Below are 15,599 nucleotides of genomic sequence, written 5' to 3'. Positions count from 1 at the left end.
AGGAGCAGAGGTGGAGGCTGTCCACAGTTCAGCAGTTCATCACACACTCCTCACCGTCACATTCAGAGCACCAGTGATGAGAATGGCTGTGGAAGCAGCTGATGATCAGTGTTGGTGGGAGACTGAAGACTTGATTTGGTCTTTTGTGAAATGTTGTCAGTTTTGGTGGGACTGATGATGTCACGGTGGGGAAATGATCACGGTTGCGCTCAATTAACCAAATGCATAGTTATCTCCTATTAATAACCATTTAATCGTTGTACCTCACTCATCTCTCTGACGCATTGTTTTACACTTCCTGCATTACAGATTGTGTTGTAAATACTCATGCAGAATCATTATCATTAATCTCCTTTTCTTTTTGTGTGAATCATTATTCTCTCCCAAACTGACTCTGTAGCATAACGATCGTGCGGTTGGTTTGAGAACACGTCAACGTAATTTAGCACTTTTCCATCTCTGACTACATTATGACGGATTACCGCGATGAGGTTCATTTGGAGGTGATGAAAGAAAGACACACGTCCTTCCGGATCAGTCAGTGTGACATTCAAATGAGCGCGTCACATCCAAATATGATACAAATCCTCCGCAGTAATCGGAGTACAGTAACGCGTTACCGGCAGGAGAGTAGCGGCGGTGCGCGGTGCGCTCCGGAGTCTCCATAAAAGTTAGTGCGCGCAGAGCGGAGCTGTCAGAGTGGGGAGAGACGCGGCGGGGTGAGGACCGCAGGCTCGGGTGATTGATCCGGATCGATCCCTAACAGTGAGACATTCATCTGCTCAGTTCCGAGTGTGAGGTCTGATCCTCTGGGTGAGGGCGCACAAGGCGAGGACGCAATTAAAAGCTCATTATCCGTCCCCGGGCTCCTGCTTTCCTCTGGACTCTACCGGAATAATAAAACAAAAAGACAGGAGAGGTTCGGTTCGGATGCGGGAGGCTCTCGGCTGTGCGGCGGATGAGGTGCCCGAGCGTTAGAAGAAGAAAAAAAAAAAACCCGCGTCTGATTCTGATCAAGCAGTTTGATTTCATCTGAAAAAGAACAACAAAAATCAAAGGAGAAGCCACCGCTCCCGGTTTTTTTTTTTTCTTTCTCTCTCTCTCTCTCCGCCGGCCCAGGACTCAAATGTCTCCACACCACAGACTCACCTCTGGATTGTAGCAGCAGCCCCGCCGATGGTTTGAGAGGGCGTCAAAGGTGCGGGAAGGGAGTGGGACAATTACAGGTAAGAGCCGATCAGCCGCTCTCTCTCTCTCTCTCTCGCTCTCTCTGTTTCTCGGGGGGCCGCTGAGAGTTTGGTCCCCGGCGGTGAGAGCGCACAGGCGGGCGCAGAGAGCCGCCGGCCCCGCGGCAGTGTCCGGTCAGCACCGACACTGTTTTATTTAGCCTAATCTTTTGGAAGAAGGCACAGCTGGACAATCTAAATGTATCTGCAACAGAAAAAAAATAAAATAAATGAATAATAATAATTATAATAATAATAATAATAATTTCACTTTCCTCCATTAACATCCATCAGTCAGTCTGCGCTGCAACTGCCTGACTGCATTCCTGCACACGCTTTCAAGGCAGATGGTGCCTCACACTCATTTTTAGACAATTGATGTCGTTTTAATTTTATTGCCCTGGGTATTTTTTTTTTGTATTTCTTTTTTGCTGGATCTGCAAAATGGCAAAATTTCCCTTTGAAACGGACCTTTTTAGTTGAATTCAGTCTTAGAGTTCAGGCACTTTATGTGTCACTCTAAGTATGCACGCATTCAAAAGACTAGACCTATAAAAAGAAAACCAGTTAAAGAAAAAAAAAATATCAGAAAGTCCATGAACATGTATGAGTGCAGTTCTCCAGGTTGACTTTGTTTCACCCAATCCGTGCTCACCCCCCTATGGAGTCCTGCATGTGTTGACAGACAGGCCCTTATAAAGAGGGACTCTCACTCTCAGAGCTGACACTGCATGTAATACTGCATCCCAGGATTTGGTGCTCATCCTTGTCGGTGTGAGCACCCAAACTGCCTGTCAGGAAGTCCACTGAAATTAATGGCGATGTATGGATTTGCCCTCCAGCCGCTGTGACTAACATCAGCTCACCTGGAGCGAATCATGCGGGGCCCCCTCTGATGATGAAATACAGTGTCACAGAGGCAGGAAGTAACAGGCGGGGGCTGACGCGGACACTCCCTCCTCCACCTGCAGCCTGCCACGGGAACTAATGCTTTTAATTTGATACAAAAAATGACAACGGGAACACAAGGAAGTGGTGCACAACAGAGAGAGACGACAGCGGCGGATGGTAGACGGAAATAACAGCAGGCCGGAGCAAAAGGTGCAGCCGGAGCCGCTGTGATGGTGGAAGCAGAGAGACAACACATTGTTCGCCGCTCTGGTAGCTGAGTGGATCCGCTCCATCCTCTCTCGCCCTTCGCCCGGCCTCTGCTTTAACACCACATAGCTGGAAGGCAGAAACATTTGAACAGTTCTGCTTCAGACACGTGTTTGTGAAGCTAAAAAACCCCCCAACAACCGCTGCTTCTATTGAATTCTACCAACTCTGCTCCCTGGGAGCTATTTGACTCGCATTTTCAAGAAATGAGTAGTAACAACAAACAGCTGAGAACAATAATGTTACTGTCTCGTACTGCTGCTGCAACATTACATAGGGACATACTGCACTCACATGGTCAAATTTAACTAACTGCTCAAGGCCCAAAGAGGGTAAAATAAATAGACTACTAACATTTCCAAAAAGGAAAGGTTCAGTCACAAGTTATTAAAAACACATTACAATTATACATTTATAAATGTGTGTTTTAGTTACCCCATTAATCTGCTCACCACCCGTCAGATTTCTCTTGTGGCCCTTCAGATTGTAAAGTAGTTTCAACTAGTTCCATATACAGGCGACTACAATATCAGCCAAAGAGGCGGTTTTGTACGACAAAGTTTTACTGTTCCTACATTGTGTAAATTGTGTTGCTAATACTACATACTCAGGGCTCCAGATGCATTTTTCCAACTTAATTTCGTTTGGGTGCACCGGCACATCATTTAGATGTACCCAATGAAAAAAGCTAAATCGTGGGATCACCGCTGCGACCATGAAAATATTGCATTCGACAGAATTTTGGGTGCATGAGCAACCAAAATAAAAGCACCCTAGAGCCCTGATATTTTTACTTAATGCGAAAAATGCACAACTTTGCCCCCTTCTGGTATTTCCCGGTGGTAGCAGTGTTGGCGCTGATGTCACAAATACAGCATTAGCAACATGGCTATGGCTAGCACCTTGGCTACTGTCCAAAACAAAAAACAACCATAAGAATCCCAACTTGACCTTGAAACCCTGATCCCAGCGCAGTGAAGAGCAGAATAAAACACTTGGTTGTTTAAATAAATAGGCAGGTTTTGTTACTTGCTGATCCTGTAGTAAGAATGTCAGGTTTTCAACCATCTCCGGTCCTGCTGGTGAGGGGAAAACACGAGTGAGCGGGGTAACAGACTTTGACACAACACCTGCATCTCCATCAAGCGGGTGGCTGTCAGTTCGCTCTTGTTTTACCTCAGTATTTATCACTATCCCTCTTCAGCTTCTTCGCCTCCTCCATCAGCCGGGGTTCTTTTTCTTTTTGCAGTTGTTCCGCCTGTTACCTGTGGACAGTGACCGGGTAGATCAATGCCTCTTCCTGTTTTGGTTGTGCAGTGGCAGACTCGCTGTAATGTGACCTTTTATTTTGGCGGGAAAAGTCTGGTGCGGTGGGGCAGGCCGGATACCACGGTGACGGCGAGGTTTGTGGGGAACCAATCTTTACCCGGGGTAGTGTCATGTTTCTACAGCCATTACTCTGTGCAATCAGTATTTACTCCAGAATGGTAAGTAGAAGCAAAAAAGTTGTCTATTGCTAGTTTAAGTGGGACTTTAAATACAGGATCTGTACCTAATGGAACAGTTTTCCATGAATGAATCATGACTTTTTTGAATAGAGAATGTGGACGCTTCCCTCCAGCACCGCTGCCTCTCAGCACAGAACAGAGGGGATGCAGCAAATCACATAATGACGTCGTCTGTCAACTTTTGAGCAGCCAGGCTCCTTCCCTCAGAGCAGAACTGGCAGCCCCGGCAGTCCCCAATTAGCTGGAAGCAGCAGCTCCTCCACCGTGAATGGTCAGCTTTAATTCAAAGCTCGGGGCCGCCTGGCTCAGGTCACACCGGTCCCCCCATTCCAGCTGGGCGACCCGGCGCCGACTGTCTGGCCAGCAGCCGCGGATCAGCCAATGTCACCTTTTTTTTCCCCCGCGGGTCACGTGACCTCGTCCTCGCGCTGCCTCGCCATTGATCCAAAGTGATGACACCGAGGCTTCGCGGTCCGCTGCTCCCCGCCAAAACCAGGCTGACTTAGCGCCGAACAGCTGTGACATGCAACACGGCAGCAGTGGGGAGTCTTTGAGTCAGTCTGTCTTTGTGGGTGACCCGGTCTTAGTAATGAAACTTTGGTAAAAAAAAAACCAACAAAGAATTGTTCATAAACACGGCAGATTTTGCATGTGAGGAGAGGCAAGTTTATCGGCACAGCACAATTCAGCATCTTGCCCAAGGACACTTTGACGTGCAGACCAGGGAATTTCGAACCAGCGGCCTTCCGATAACAAGACGTCGCCTCTTCCCCCTGAGCCACAGCCGCTCATTAGTTAGCAGTAGCTCAGGATATGCTGCCCTGCTACAAACTGCACCTTTAAATGAGGGAAGAAGAGCGGTCGGTTCAGACAGCTTCACCTGCTCTCTATCTGAATTCACCTCACTCATTATCTTCACAACGCACAATACTACTTGTCTCGGCGTCAGAGAGGAATTATGATATCACCGCTGGCAGGTTTTTGTCTTCGTTCTAAGAAAAATAGTCCCGATGATGCCCGGACACTTTTTTCGCAGTGATGTATGAAAAGCTTTTGAATGTGTGAGATGAAACCTGCGAGCCTCAGTGCAACTGCCCGGGGATTTATTCCTCGCCGCTCGAAATGAAAGACTTGAGAAGAGGTCGGGTGCTCGGCTGCACCGCCTTGATAGGCGAGTTTGCGCTCTCCTCTCCTCGAACCATTGAAATTTGTGTAAAGTATCGGCGGCTGATTGGCACCCACCGTGCAGGTGTTTGATGTAAGTGGGAAGCGAGGGCTCTTTTTTTTTCCCTCCCCACTCTCTCTCGGATTCTATTTGATCTGCGGCGCGCTCGGCTCCCGCTCGGCGCTCGCTGTGATTCATTTCAATAAAACAAATTCATGTGCTGCCGAAATAAACAGGAGCTCTACAGAAATGATGAAACAATAGCAAAAGGTTCCCGCACGTCTTTCCCTCTGAACTCTGTCTTCTGGTTACATTTGGACTCACAGGCCTGCAGACAGTCACTGGCGGGCCTTCACTCTGACTGGTCCTTTCACCATATTTCATACCGGCCGCTGTGGACTTGTGAGTCGAGTCGAATGTGTGATGAATGTGACTGTTAGCGCCGCCATTGATTTCTATCTTTTATACTTTAACGCCGCCTTACCACACTGCAGGAAACTCCGAATCCCCTCACCTGCTGGGAGAGTTCAGGTTTCCAGTAATAAAAAAAAGTAATCATGGTGCAATGATTTTTTATTTTTATTTTTGTCGCTTCACAATTGTTGCAGAAAAGGGCTGGCTGGATGTACAGTCGCTAGTGTGGCAATATTCTTCGCTCATTTCAAAAATGTTCCTATTGAATGAATTAACAGAGTAGAAAATGGGCCCATTAGCAGAATATAATGATCCAGAGCTGCGCTGAGTAGCCGGCATTGAGAAACAATAACAACAGTGAATTTCATTGAGAAAAGTAGTTCACGCTGTTATTTTCTTTTTTTAAAGAAAGGTGTAAAACTGACACTGAGCAAAGTGAGTCAAGGAAACTGTAACATGATTCTCTCTTTTATAGCTTTATTTATAATTATGTATTTCAAGGCAAATTTTTGCTTTTATTTTGGTAAAAGACTGTGTGTAGGTGACGGGACAGGAGTGAAGAGAGAGGATCAACCAAACTTGAATGGGGACAAATTACTGTGTGTTTACATTACCCACGATGCAACACAGCCGCTGAGTGACATCACTGGAGGTGCCTGTTTCTTGCATTAAACAGTAACTCCACCAATTTTATACATAAGGTGTGTTTACAGGTCTTGGGCAGTGCTGCTGCCTATGTGATAAAAGTAGTATAAAGTACATTGTGGCTCCAGACGAAGCAGCATGCAATGCCATCAATTGCCTCTGGTGATGTCACTCAGTGGCTAAGTTGCATTTTGGGGAATGTAGGTGTCAGCGTTAAAAGAGGAAGAAGGTGTAGGATAAAAATGACATTATCTCTGGTTCTGCTGTATCAGTTTTGATCATTTGTTTAGGAACTGTCCAACCAGTGGACTGCTTTTCAAAACCTGGCGCCTACATAACCCACAATGCAATTAATCAGATTACGTACAGTTTCCTCTGGAGTCACAAAAGGATTTGATACTACTTTTTTTCATATATGCAGGGTTACTCCACGAGACCTATAAACACACTTTAATGTGTAAAAGAATTGGTGGAGTAACCCTTTAAGTCATTTTTATTTGACTCATCCTCTTGGTGTTGGCATCTAGACCCTTAAACTAGCTCACAGTTTGGTCGTATCAACTTTAACATCAAACAACAAATGAAAAGAGAGATGTTAAAGACACTTGTTACAACGTAGAAATGATATCAGGGTTGGGTTCGGTCACGTCCGTTGACAGCCGTGCGTGTTTCACGTTCAGCTCGTAACCATGGCAACAGCTGCCTGACAAAGGGTCATACAAACTCAGCGCAGCAGCTCACGTGAACCACATCAGGCTCAGATCAGGTTTGGATGTTTAAAAAAAACAGAGTGCCTGTCGAGTTGGGTCGGGCTCCGCTACTAATCTCTCGGACTCGGTCGGGTTTAGACGGAACTCTGTTCCTGTACTCTATTTCAGATGAGCTGAGGACCACGTTTTAAAATGACTGCATTGTTAAAGGAGAACTTCGGTCGATTTAAACATGCAACTTCATTGCTCAAGCTACCCTTGACTTGCGAGTACCGAAGACGCGAACAAATTTGGTCCAGCCATTACAGAGCTCCGTGAACGGAGATGTAGCATTGAACGCTTACTGCATGGGGTCAGAACTTCACGCTGTGTTTTAAGCATCTTAACATGCTCCACATCTCACACCAGAAGTTATGCAACATCAGCAGACACCTTAGCACACAGCACTGTAGCGTGTATGACTCAAAATGAATAAAAAAGTAGTTAAAATAGTGTGTTTGTGCAAGCAGCTACTTACCTGTTTGTTGACATCCGCGTCTTCTGGTAGCTAGACCAAACTAGCATATCCATCGAGTGTGCACTTAACAGGCTTAACAGGCTATTGTAAGGCTCATGGCTCATGACAGGCTGTAACATGGACATGTACATTATGAACAGAAACACGAAAATGCTGGAATACGTTTCCGTCTCCGCCAGTGAGGGAGTAAGTGCACGCTCGACGGATTGAGTAGTTTGGTCTAGCTACCGGACGACACGGATGTCAACAAACAGGTAAGTAGCTGCTTGCGGCGTGCTCAGTTAACCTTTGAAAAAAAAATTAAAAATCCATAAAAATGATGACGAAAGAAATGAAATCACTTGAAGTGAAACAAACTCGCTGGATACGCACGTGTGTTTGGCTCCCGTCGCTTGTCATCTACTGCCGCCCCAGAATCCTCCTCTGCTGGGACAACCCTGGTCTTTGTAGTTCCTTTTCTCACACCGTACCCCCCCTCCCCTTCTCTGGCTGACTGTGATCCGGTTTCATGCGGAGCGAGAGAAAAAGAGAGAGGAAGAACGAAGGGTTAGAAAAACGGGGGGAAAGAAACGGCGATCCGCTGGTCTGTGTCCAGGTTTTGTTTTTTTTTTTTTCCCGCGTGGCCGTTTTATCTCTTCAGCGGCGTCTTAGTGCTGCTGTGTGTGTGGCCCAGTGGCTTATAAAACATGTGCCCGTCACGCAGGATAGCTCCAGCCTCCAAACAAACACACCAACGCACACTTTTGGACATCTCTTTCCCTCTTCCCCGTACTCCCCTCCGCCCTCCTTCGCTCACCACCCACCCGCCCCCTTCCCCTCCGTTTCATTTCGATGGCTTGATGGTTTGTGCGGAGCTGTGGGCCTTACAGTACTTTCATGATGTGAGCCAAACCCATCTGGGACTCAATATCCTGTTTACCAGCTCTCAGCACTCTGAAAAACCACAACAATACTGAGCCGAGGCAGAAGTTCAGAACTCATTACAGTTTGTTCGGGTCACAGCCAAGGTCGAAGTCTTCTCCGTTACTCCACCGCCGTGTCTTCAGAAAGCAGACTCTGTTACTGCTGCCGTTTCTTGTTTTTTGCTTCCTCTCCTTTCCCAAATCTATACATGTTTTTGTGTCATGCTCTGTGAGCAAATCTCCCGGCAGCCACATCCCGAAGCAGCCGTTGTGCTGGTCCGCTAGATAATTGACCGAGCTCGAGAAAAAACACGAAGGGAGCTGTTTAGACTGTCTGTATCAGAAAAATCTGATATGAAGGGGTTCTCTGTCAAAGTATAGTTTGCTGTGACCCAGCTAAGCTTCGTTCGGTACGCCTGTTGCCTTGAAATTCTCTTTCGTCACTCAGTGATATCTTGCTTTTCCTTGAATGTCTCTTAATAGGACTCTGTTATTATTATTAACACTCAATCAGCGTTCATAGGCTATAAACCGTGACGCCTTACCAGTCCGATATGGGACATTGTGTGACGGGATACTGCGTCAGAGCCACAGTTGCACATTTCTTAATAACTTTATTTCATTGGCAATCTTTACCTGAAAAATCTGCTATACCAAAATTTGGAAAAATGCTGAATCTCAGTCAAGGCCGATAATATGTCTACCTGTGTGCTGCAGCTAGATGCTCCTGTCCTCGGTTAGAAGGTGTAGGCGACCAAATATGATAAAGAATTAACTGTCCACTAAAACTGTGACTTTTTATTCCTCTTTTGCCAGACCGTACACAATCATGAAATGTGTAATGGAATCTGAAATAAATAACAATTATCAAAACACTGGAAAAGAGTCAGCTTACCTCATCAAGCAGGTTCTTGATGCTACCGTTAAGATAATTACGCTAACTCGTACTAAATACCCTATGTTAGCTAGCGCGCCAGCCGTCATTCTTGTATACGTAAAAGCGGCCCTCGGGCATTAAAAAATAAATCTCGACAAAAGAACAGGCAAGAACTTCTAGCTTGTTTAGCTTTTTCCACCATTAGCGACCATGTAAGGGTGCCCTGCCGGGTTTCTCTGTTTTAGCAACGCAGGTTGCTAGCATGGAGCTCGTTGGTGTTTTTTCCCATAGCCGCAGGAGGGCGAGTTAGGGAGGAGGCTGCTTCCTGAGATAGGTGCACACTGGCAGGTTTTAACAACAAGTCCACAGCAGGTGAGTCACGCTAACTCACACAGGTCTAAAAAGTGAATGTGTTGCCGACCATTTCGGAGGCAGATACGACAAATTTGGTGCTCTTGTGAGTATTTTTAGCAGCAGAGGGTTTGTGGCACTGAGGTGAAAAAAAACTGCAGCGTCTATGTTCATTTTAATGACGGAACATGTCATCCAGTGAAACAGAGTGACTCACTAAAGAGTTTGATGGACAACAGTGGAGCTCTGTAGTGGCTTATTCAGAGTCGGAGTAAGCTACATCAGCTGTTGGTAACACATACCGGGGTTGATGGGACATGCCTTGTTCAATTCCTCCACCATATATAACATACTATGAACATAAATGTTGGAGGAATTGAAGAAGGCACTTATCTACAAGAAAACAGTTTGCTGTGTCCATAATTACTCCCTCATTGTTGCTCACAACGAACACTCAAGTTTACTCTGCAGAAATAGTAGAGGAAGGGTTCTGATTTTTTACATTCTGATGTAGCTGCACGAACTATTCACCCTTGTGGATTTAGTCTTTTTTGTAAATTGGCATGAGGAATGTCAGAAATATGGGGCACAAAATAAAAAAGGGTGGAGGGTAACTTTGCAGTTACAAAATTCAAGCCTGGAGACCTCCGATGTGGTGAGCAGTGCACTATGTTCAGCTCTGGGTATAGATTCTGACCTTTGCCGACAATGTTGTGTTTTCACCCGTGTCCACTTGTCAGTTGGTTTGTGAGCTGGATTATACAAAAACTACCCAACAGATTTCCATGAAACTTGGATGGAGGATGGTTCTCGGCCCAGAATAGACCCTTCTTGATTTGTTTTTTTCTCACTTTCCTTTAACTTTGCGAGATAATAGATACATTTCTCAGGGAATAATGCATGGATCATGATGAAAACACACATTTAAAGGTAGCAGGTATCTGTGAGTGAGAACAATCTGATATCGATCAAAAAATGATTACTCCGCAACAATAGAGATTGTGATGTTTTGTTGTCCTAGTGGTTTGCTTAAAAAGGTGTAATATGTAAGAATTTTAGTTGAAAACATTCAAAATTAACTGAATTAATGTGGAGAAAGCGTTGATTGGATGAAGTCTGTGTGTTGCTGGTTATCTACCGAAGTTAGCACGCTAACCAGCTAGCCTGAGTGCTATTCTAGTTTTCTTTGTGATAGTAAAGGGGCTCGATGTAGTTCAGGAGAAGAAATTCAGACTATAAGAATTTTAAAATTTACAATATTAATGAGGTATTAATACAAACTCAGATGTATTTATCTTTTCCATAAGTGAATAAACAGGAAAATAAGGTCCCCAGAACACTGTCTGAAGCTAGAAAGGTGGCAGGGTCCGCCACATATAAACAAAGTAATGAACTCAGTATGAAATTGTGTTGTCCTTTTTGAGTGTTTGTTTCGGCACAATCAACAATAATCAATCAGTGAAGAGCCTTCTCTTCTGATTAAAGTGTCTTCCCCAAACCTACACAGTGCACCTTTAAAGCGTGTTTTTCCTCTCAGCACTTCGGCGCCGACTACAGTGCGTTGTGATCATGTGTCACCTGTCTGCCTGGTAGAAGAGGCTTTGATGTGCATACAAGAAGTACTTCACAGAGAATTTGTTTTGTTCATTAGACGGGATGTATAACATGAATACATTATATTATATATATTATATTGTAAATCTGTGCACAACGACTTAAATCCACCCACATATGAAAGGCTTTTTGAACGCGGGAAGGTGCCATTTATATGTATCCACCTGTCTTTATGATGATGACGGTGTGTGTTGGTTATATGGAGAGCATACAGAGTGCCCTGTGTGTGTGTGTCACCCTCTTGCAGAGTTTCAGCCCTTCCACACACAGTCACACCGAGCTGTGCGCCTCGTTTGGCTCACTCTGCACCCCCGGGCTATTTAACCCGGGGGCTGTAACCTAAAGACCCGATACTGGCAGCCTGCGGCTTTCAATCTGACCGCTCTCCCTCACTTATCTGGCAAATAAGCCGCTTTAATTGCTTACACACAGAGCCCTATCAGGCCATGTTGCGAGCATGGAGATAAGGGTTACACAGAGTCAGGCATTAGTAACAGGATGAGAGGACCGCAGAAAAACAGAGCTGCAGGATCCCAGGAGGAGGAGGAAGAGTCAGGAAATAGCTGTGGCCATCCTATTAATTTCAAACTCGCAGAGCCGTTCCTCCAGCAAACTGTGAGGCTCAGGAGACGGCTGCCGTTCGCCGAAAATCAAAGCAAATTAGAATTATCTCCTAAAGATGACAGTGTGCAGCGTGCTGACATAATCAATGGGCAGACTGGGAGTAACTAATGTGTGAAATCACGCGGTTTCATGTGCGAAACGACCTCGAAGATTCTCGGCATTCTCGGCTTCTGCGTGCATTCGTGCAGAAACAAAGGAATTTGCCGAGAACAATGTGGAGCATTCGCTGTTGATCCAGAGCCTTAATTGGTCCAGATGCCAGGAATTTACCATACTGACGTTGTGTGCACGAACACCGACGACTAGCATACGCTTACAGTACAGACAATACAGCAAGGACATGGGGCGTCACGAACAGCAATGCTTAGAATTTCAAACTTCACTTCAAATTAGACCACATGGGTCATTTAGAAAGGAATATGTATGGATTTTGTTTTAAGAGCGTGTTTTAGACGACATCCAATCCTTTCACGGGGTCCACCGACCTTCCGTTAGATTGTTGAAGTTTCGCTGTGTATTGTTTTGACCCATGTGGCCCGCGTGAAGAGCTAGTAAACAGAGCGGCTGGGTAAATGTCAGCTACACTAGGCCTCTAATGAGACCAGAGACTAAGGAGAGGCCTGACACCATCATAGGCTCTGTGCTGAGAGGCTCATTTACATTCTACCAGGCGACAGCTGGAGATATGAGGGGAGAGAGGGCGAGAGATGGAAGCAGAGAGGAAGGGAGAGAGGGATAGAGAGAGAACTGGGGGAGGTAAAGAGGAGGCAGGAGCAAACATGTTAGTTTTTGGTTTGCAGATATCTCTCAGAGGCATAAATGATTTCATTGGTTTTAGAGGGTAGAGCGTGGATTGATTTTTTATATTTTTTTCTGGATAGAGCTGCACAAATCAATACTTTTATATTAATGTATAAACTATGTTCAAAGAAAACAAAGGTCAAGCCCTTTTTTTTTAGCATTTTTTAGCTCACTGTTTTGGTTTTATGTCTGCAACTTTCTCGTTGCCGTAGTCTCGCTGCTAAGCAACTAGCTGGTGAACATAGTGGAGCATTTAGCAGCTAAAGAGCCGGATATTTTTTCTCAGGAGCTGCCAAACGACAACAGAGCTAAATGGAGGGAGCGGTGCTGTGGACAGAAACACAACAAATAAAAGCTAATATTGTTCTGCGTCTGTTGGATAGACCAAAAGGCAGCTTTATGAGACGTGTCAGTGTTGTGTTTACAGCTCACCACGCTGTTCTCATGTGGTCTTAAATTATAACCTCCACTAAGGAGGATATATTTCCAGGTACTGAGCGGATTCCCACAATACTTGGATGGAGGATGGGTCACGGCCCAAAATAGACCCTATTAACTTTTGGTGTGGATCCAGATAAAGGGACGGATCCAGAAACTTTTTTCACTTTCTCACTGTCTCACATATTTAAGTGGCTGTTATCTATGAGTGAGTACAATTTGATGTGGATGCAAATAGACAAAATAAAAAACCAGACTGAGTGGTTTTAAATATGTTTTATTTAATACTGGATTAGGCTTCATTCAATTAAAGCGGTCTATTAGACTATTACTCTATTACTATTACAGGATACACTCTACTGAATGAGGTGAATACATTTTCCCTACCACCAAATGATTTACCAAAGTTTAAAGCTGCTGTATGTGAGATGATTTTTATTAAAGTGCACTGCTCTGAATTATTTGGGGATATTGGTATGTATATATGTATGTGCACGGATATTCAATACGTCAAATAAATGGTTTACATTATTCTTTTTAATATCCCAACATCCTCAACTAAACTTGAGTAGTGTAAGTGTTAAAGAGCTCGACACATTCCTATAGTAATCACTTTTGTAGAGTGTTTGGTCAGTTATAAATGTGATTGCTCTTCTTGCTTATGCAGTAAAAGAGAAAACACATTTTTCGGCATCCCTGTCCACTTTGTCTAGTCAGTGGGTGCTGCTGCACTTTCATGTGGTGACCGATATGACTTTCAAGCCTGTATGCTAAATGTGAAGCTACAACTGTTAGCTTAGCTTAGCATAAAGACACATTATATCTCGTTTGTTTAATCCGTATAAAGAACAATGAGTAAAACTGACAAGATGTGGTTTTCCAGGTTGGTTGGACTATTTCTCCTTTTTGTCGTCACCGTGAGGTTGGCAGGCAACCGCTGCCATCCTTTGAAAAATTACTGAATCACATGTATTTGAAATATAGAGGAAATAGAGAAAGACAAATAAATATTCAAGTGTGATACTCTGGACCTTCGTCAGCTGCCATTCTTGCAATGTGACAGAAGAAAAGCAGAATTTCTGATGGAGTAAAAGGAGCAGCGGAGGCGTCGGTGAATAACTCTACATCACGTCCTTGCCTCTGTAGCTCGCTATCCTCTCTGGCTCAACCTCAACGCTACTATATGCTTGTGTGAGAGAGAGGGAGAGAGGGAAAAAAAGAGAGAGAAATGCAGTCACATCCGCTTGTGAGTACAGTAACATGCCAGAAATGAGTAACAGCAAGCCTCCAGACTGCAGAGCCCGCCGAGCTGCAGTCTCAAGGCTCTGGGAATCGGTTGATTTGTTGATGTACCTGCCAGATGCTCCAGGTGCCACCGGAGACGGCTGGCAATCTGGTAGGGTTTCCGGACAGATTCACGTTCAAGTAATTCAATTAGCTATGTGTTTCGGTGCGTTGATAGAATCCCAGTAGGAATAGATTATGTATAATATTTGGTTCTAACTGAGCTAAAAACGGACAGAGAAGACGGACTGAACTTAAGACTGTCAGACCCAGAGGCTTAGTTGAAGGTCTCATCCCTGGTATTTGCTTACTGTTGGTGTTCATACCACGGATCAAAGTGAGGTTTAAAGCCACGCTAATCAATGTTTCTATATCGACGGATGGTTAAATAACTATGTCTAACGTAAAAGGGTTGCTTTAAGTGAGGAGCACATGGGGGAATCCTTTCACTTCACGAGTATCTGTGAGGGTTAGCTGCATGCTACAGGTGCATTTCAGAGCCAGGCTAGCTGCGTTCAACTGTTTCAAGTATTCGTGCTAAGCTAGGTTGGGCAGCTGCTCGCAGAGTCATGTGGATCTTTACCATCTAGGCGATAGGTGATAGGTCAAACCTTTTCATTCAGCTGTGATCACAGTTCATGAAAGGGGAGAGCAGGATAGCCGTGGCAAGCTAAGTTAGCTTAGCTGACTTGGCTCGGTGTCTGCTTTGAGATACACAAGGTTGCCTTCCACCTTCCATAATAAAACGCTCTTAACGTTGACATTATGGAAGTACTGGAAAGCCTCGGATCTGGTCCGGCGGTTCGTTGCTTTAGCATTCAAAAGGCTGAATATGCAACCGTACATTATCCATGAGCACTCCTTCAGGTCATCCTCCTGTTCCTCCATGGTAAAGGTATCATGGCGCTAGGAAAGAGGTGGATAGTGAGTGATATACTGCATCGTTTAGGTTTAATGTAGTAATGAGCCCAGCCCAGTTTCATTATTATTTGTTTTGGTATGGCAGATGTTACCTCTGGACAGGTGGTGGTATTAATACACAGCACTAATAGAGGGTGTCAAATTTGTCACTGATGGATGAAGAGCAGTGCCTCACAGCGCCTTGTGACCAGTCAGTGCTGGATCTGACTGTTAGAGAGGGATGATCCACTAAGCTTCTCAGCTGTCGTCTTCTTCCTCTTAGCTGCCGGCACACGCTGGCGGATGACTGGTTCGCTGCTGATATCTCGAAACACTGCAGTGAACCCGTTGTGTTTCCTTTTCAGTCTCTCTGAAGGGGCACGGCACAAATCAAGTTCTCAAATAGTCAACTTTAATGAGTTTAAAGCAGCATGGGAACCAATTACAACGTCAAGCTCAAGGTGC

The 15,599-nt window shown here is 44.9% G+C and overlaps 1 protein-coding gene and 1 long non-coding RNA gene across 4 annotated transcripts in view; one reads left to right on the top strand and one right to left on the bottom strand.

Moving 5' to 3' along the window:
• Positions 1–1,094: 1,094 nt before the first annotated feature.
• The window catches only part of LOC115595105 (uncharacterized), a 105,804-nt gene continuing 91,299 nt past the window's right edge, over positions 1,095–15,599 (bottom strand). Inside the window, exons 2-3 of the long non-coding RNA XR_003986641.1 lie at positions 7,716–7,836; positions 1,095–1,431 (exon numbers count right to left, since the gene is read on the bottom strand). This is a non-coding gene — a long non-coding RNA (uncharacterized LOC115595105). The remainder of the gene's footprint in view (positions 1,432–7,715; positions 7,837–15,599) is intronic.
• The window catches only part of LOC115595104 (chemokine-like protein TAFA-2), a 67,410-nt gene continuing 52,920 nt past the window's right edge, over positions 1,110–15,599 (top strand). For all 3 annotated transcript variants that reach the window (XM_030439215.1, XM_030439216.1, XM_030439214.1), the window contains exon 1: positions 1,110–1,226. The gene's annotated coding sequence lies outside the window, so the exon portion shown is untranslated. The remainder of the gene's footprint in view (positions 1,227–15,599) is intronic.

Source organism: Sparus aurata, chromosome 14 (assembly GCF_900880675.1).
Source record: "Sparus aurata chromosome 14, fSpaAur1.1, whole genome shotgun sequence".
Taxonomy (NCBI): Eukaryota; Metazoa; Chordata; class Actinopteri; order Spariformes; family Sparidae; genus Sparus; species Sparus aurata.
Note: the sequence above shows the minus strand (reverse complement) of the source record. Positions and strands in the feature narration are given on the sequence as shown.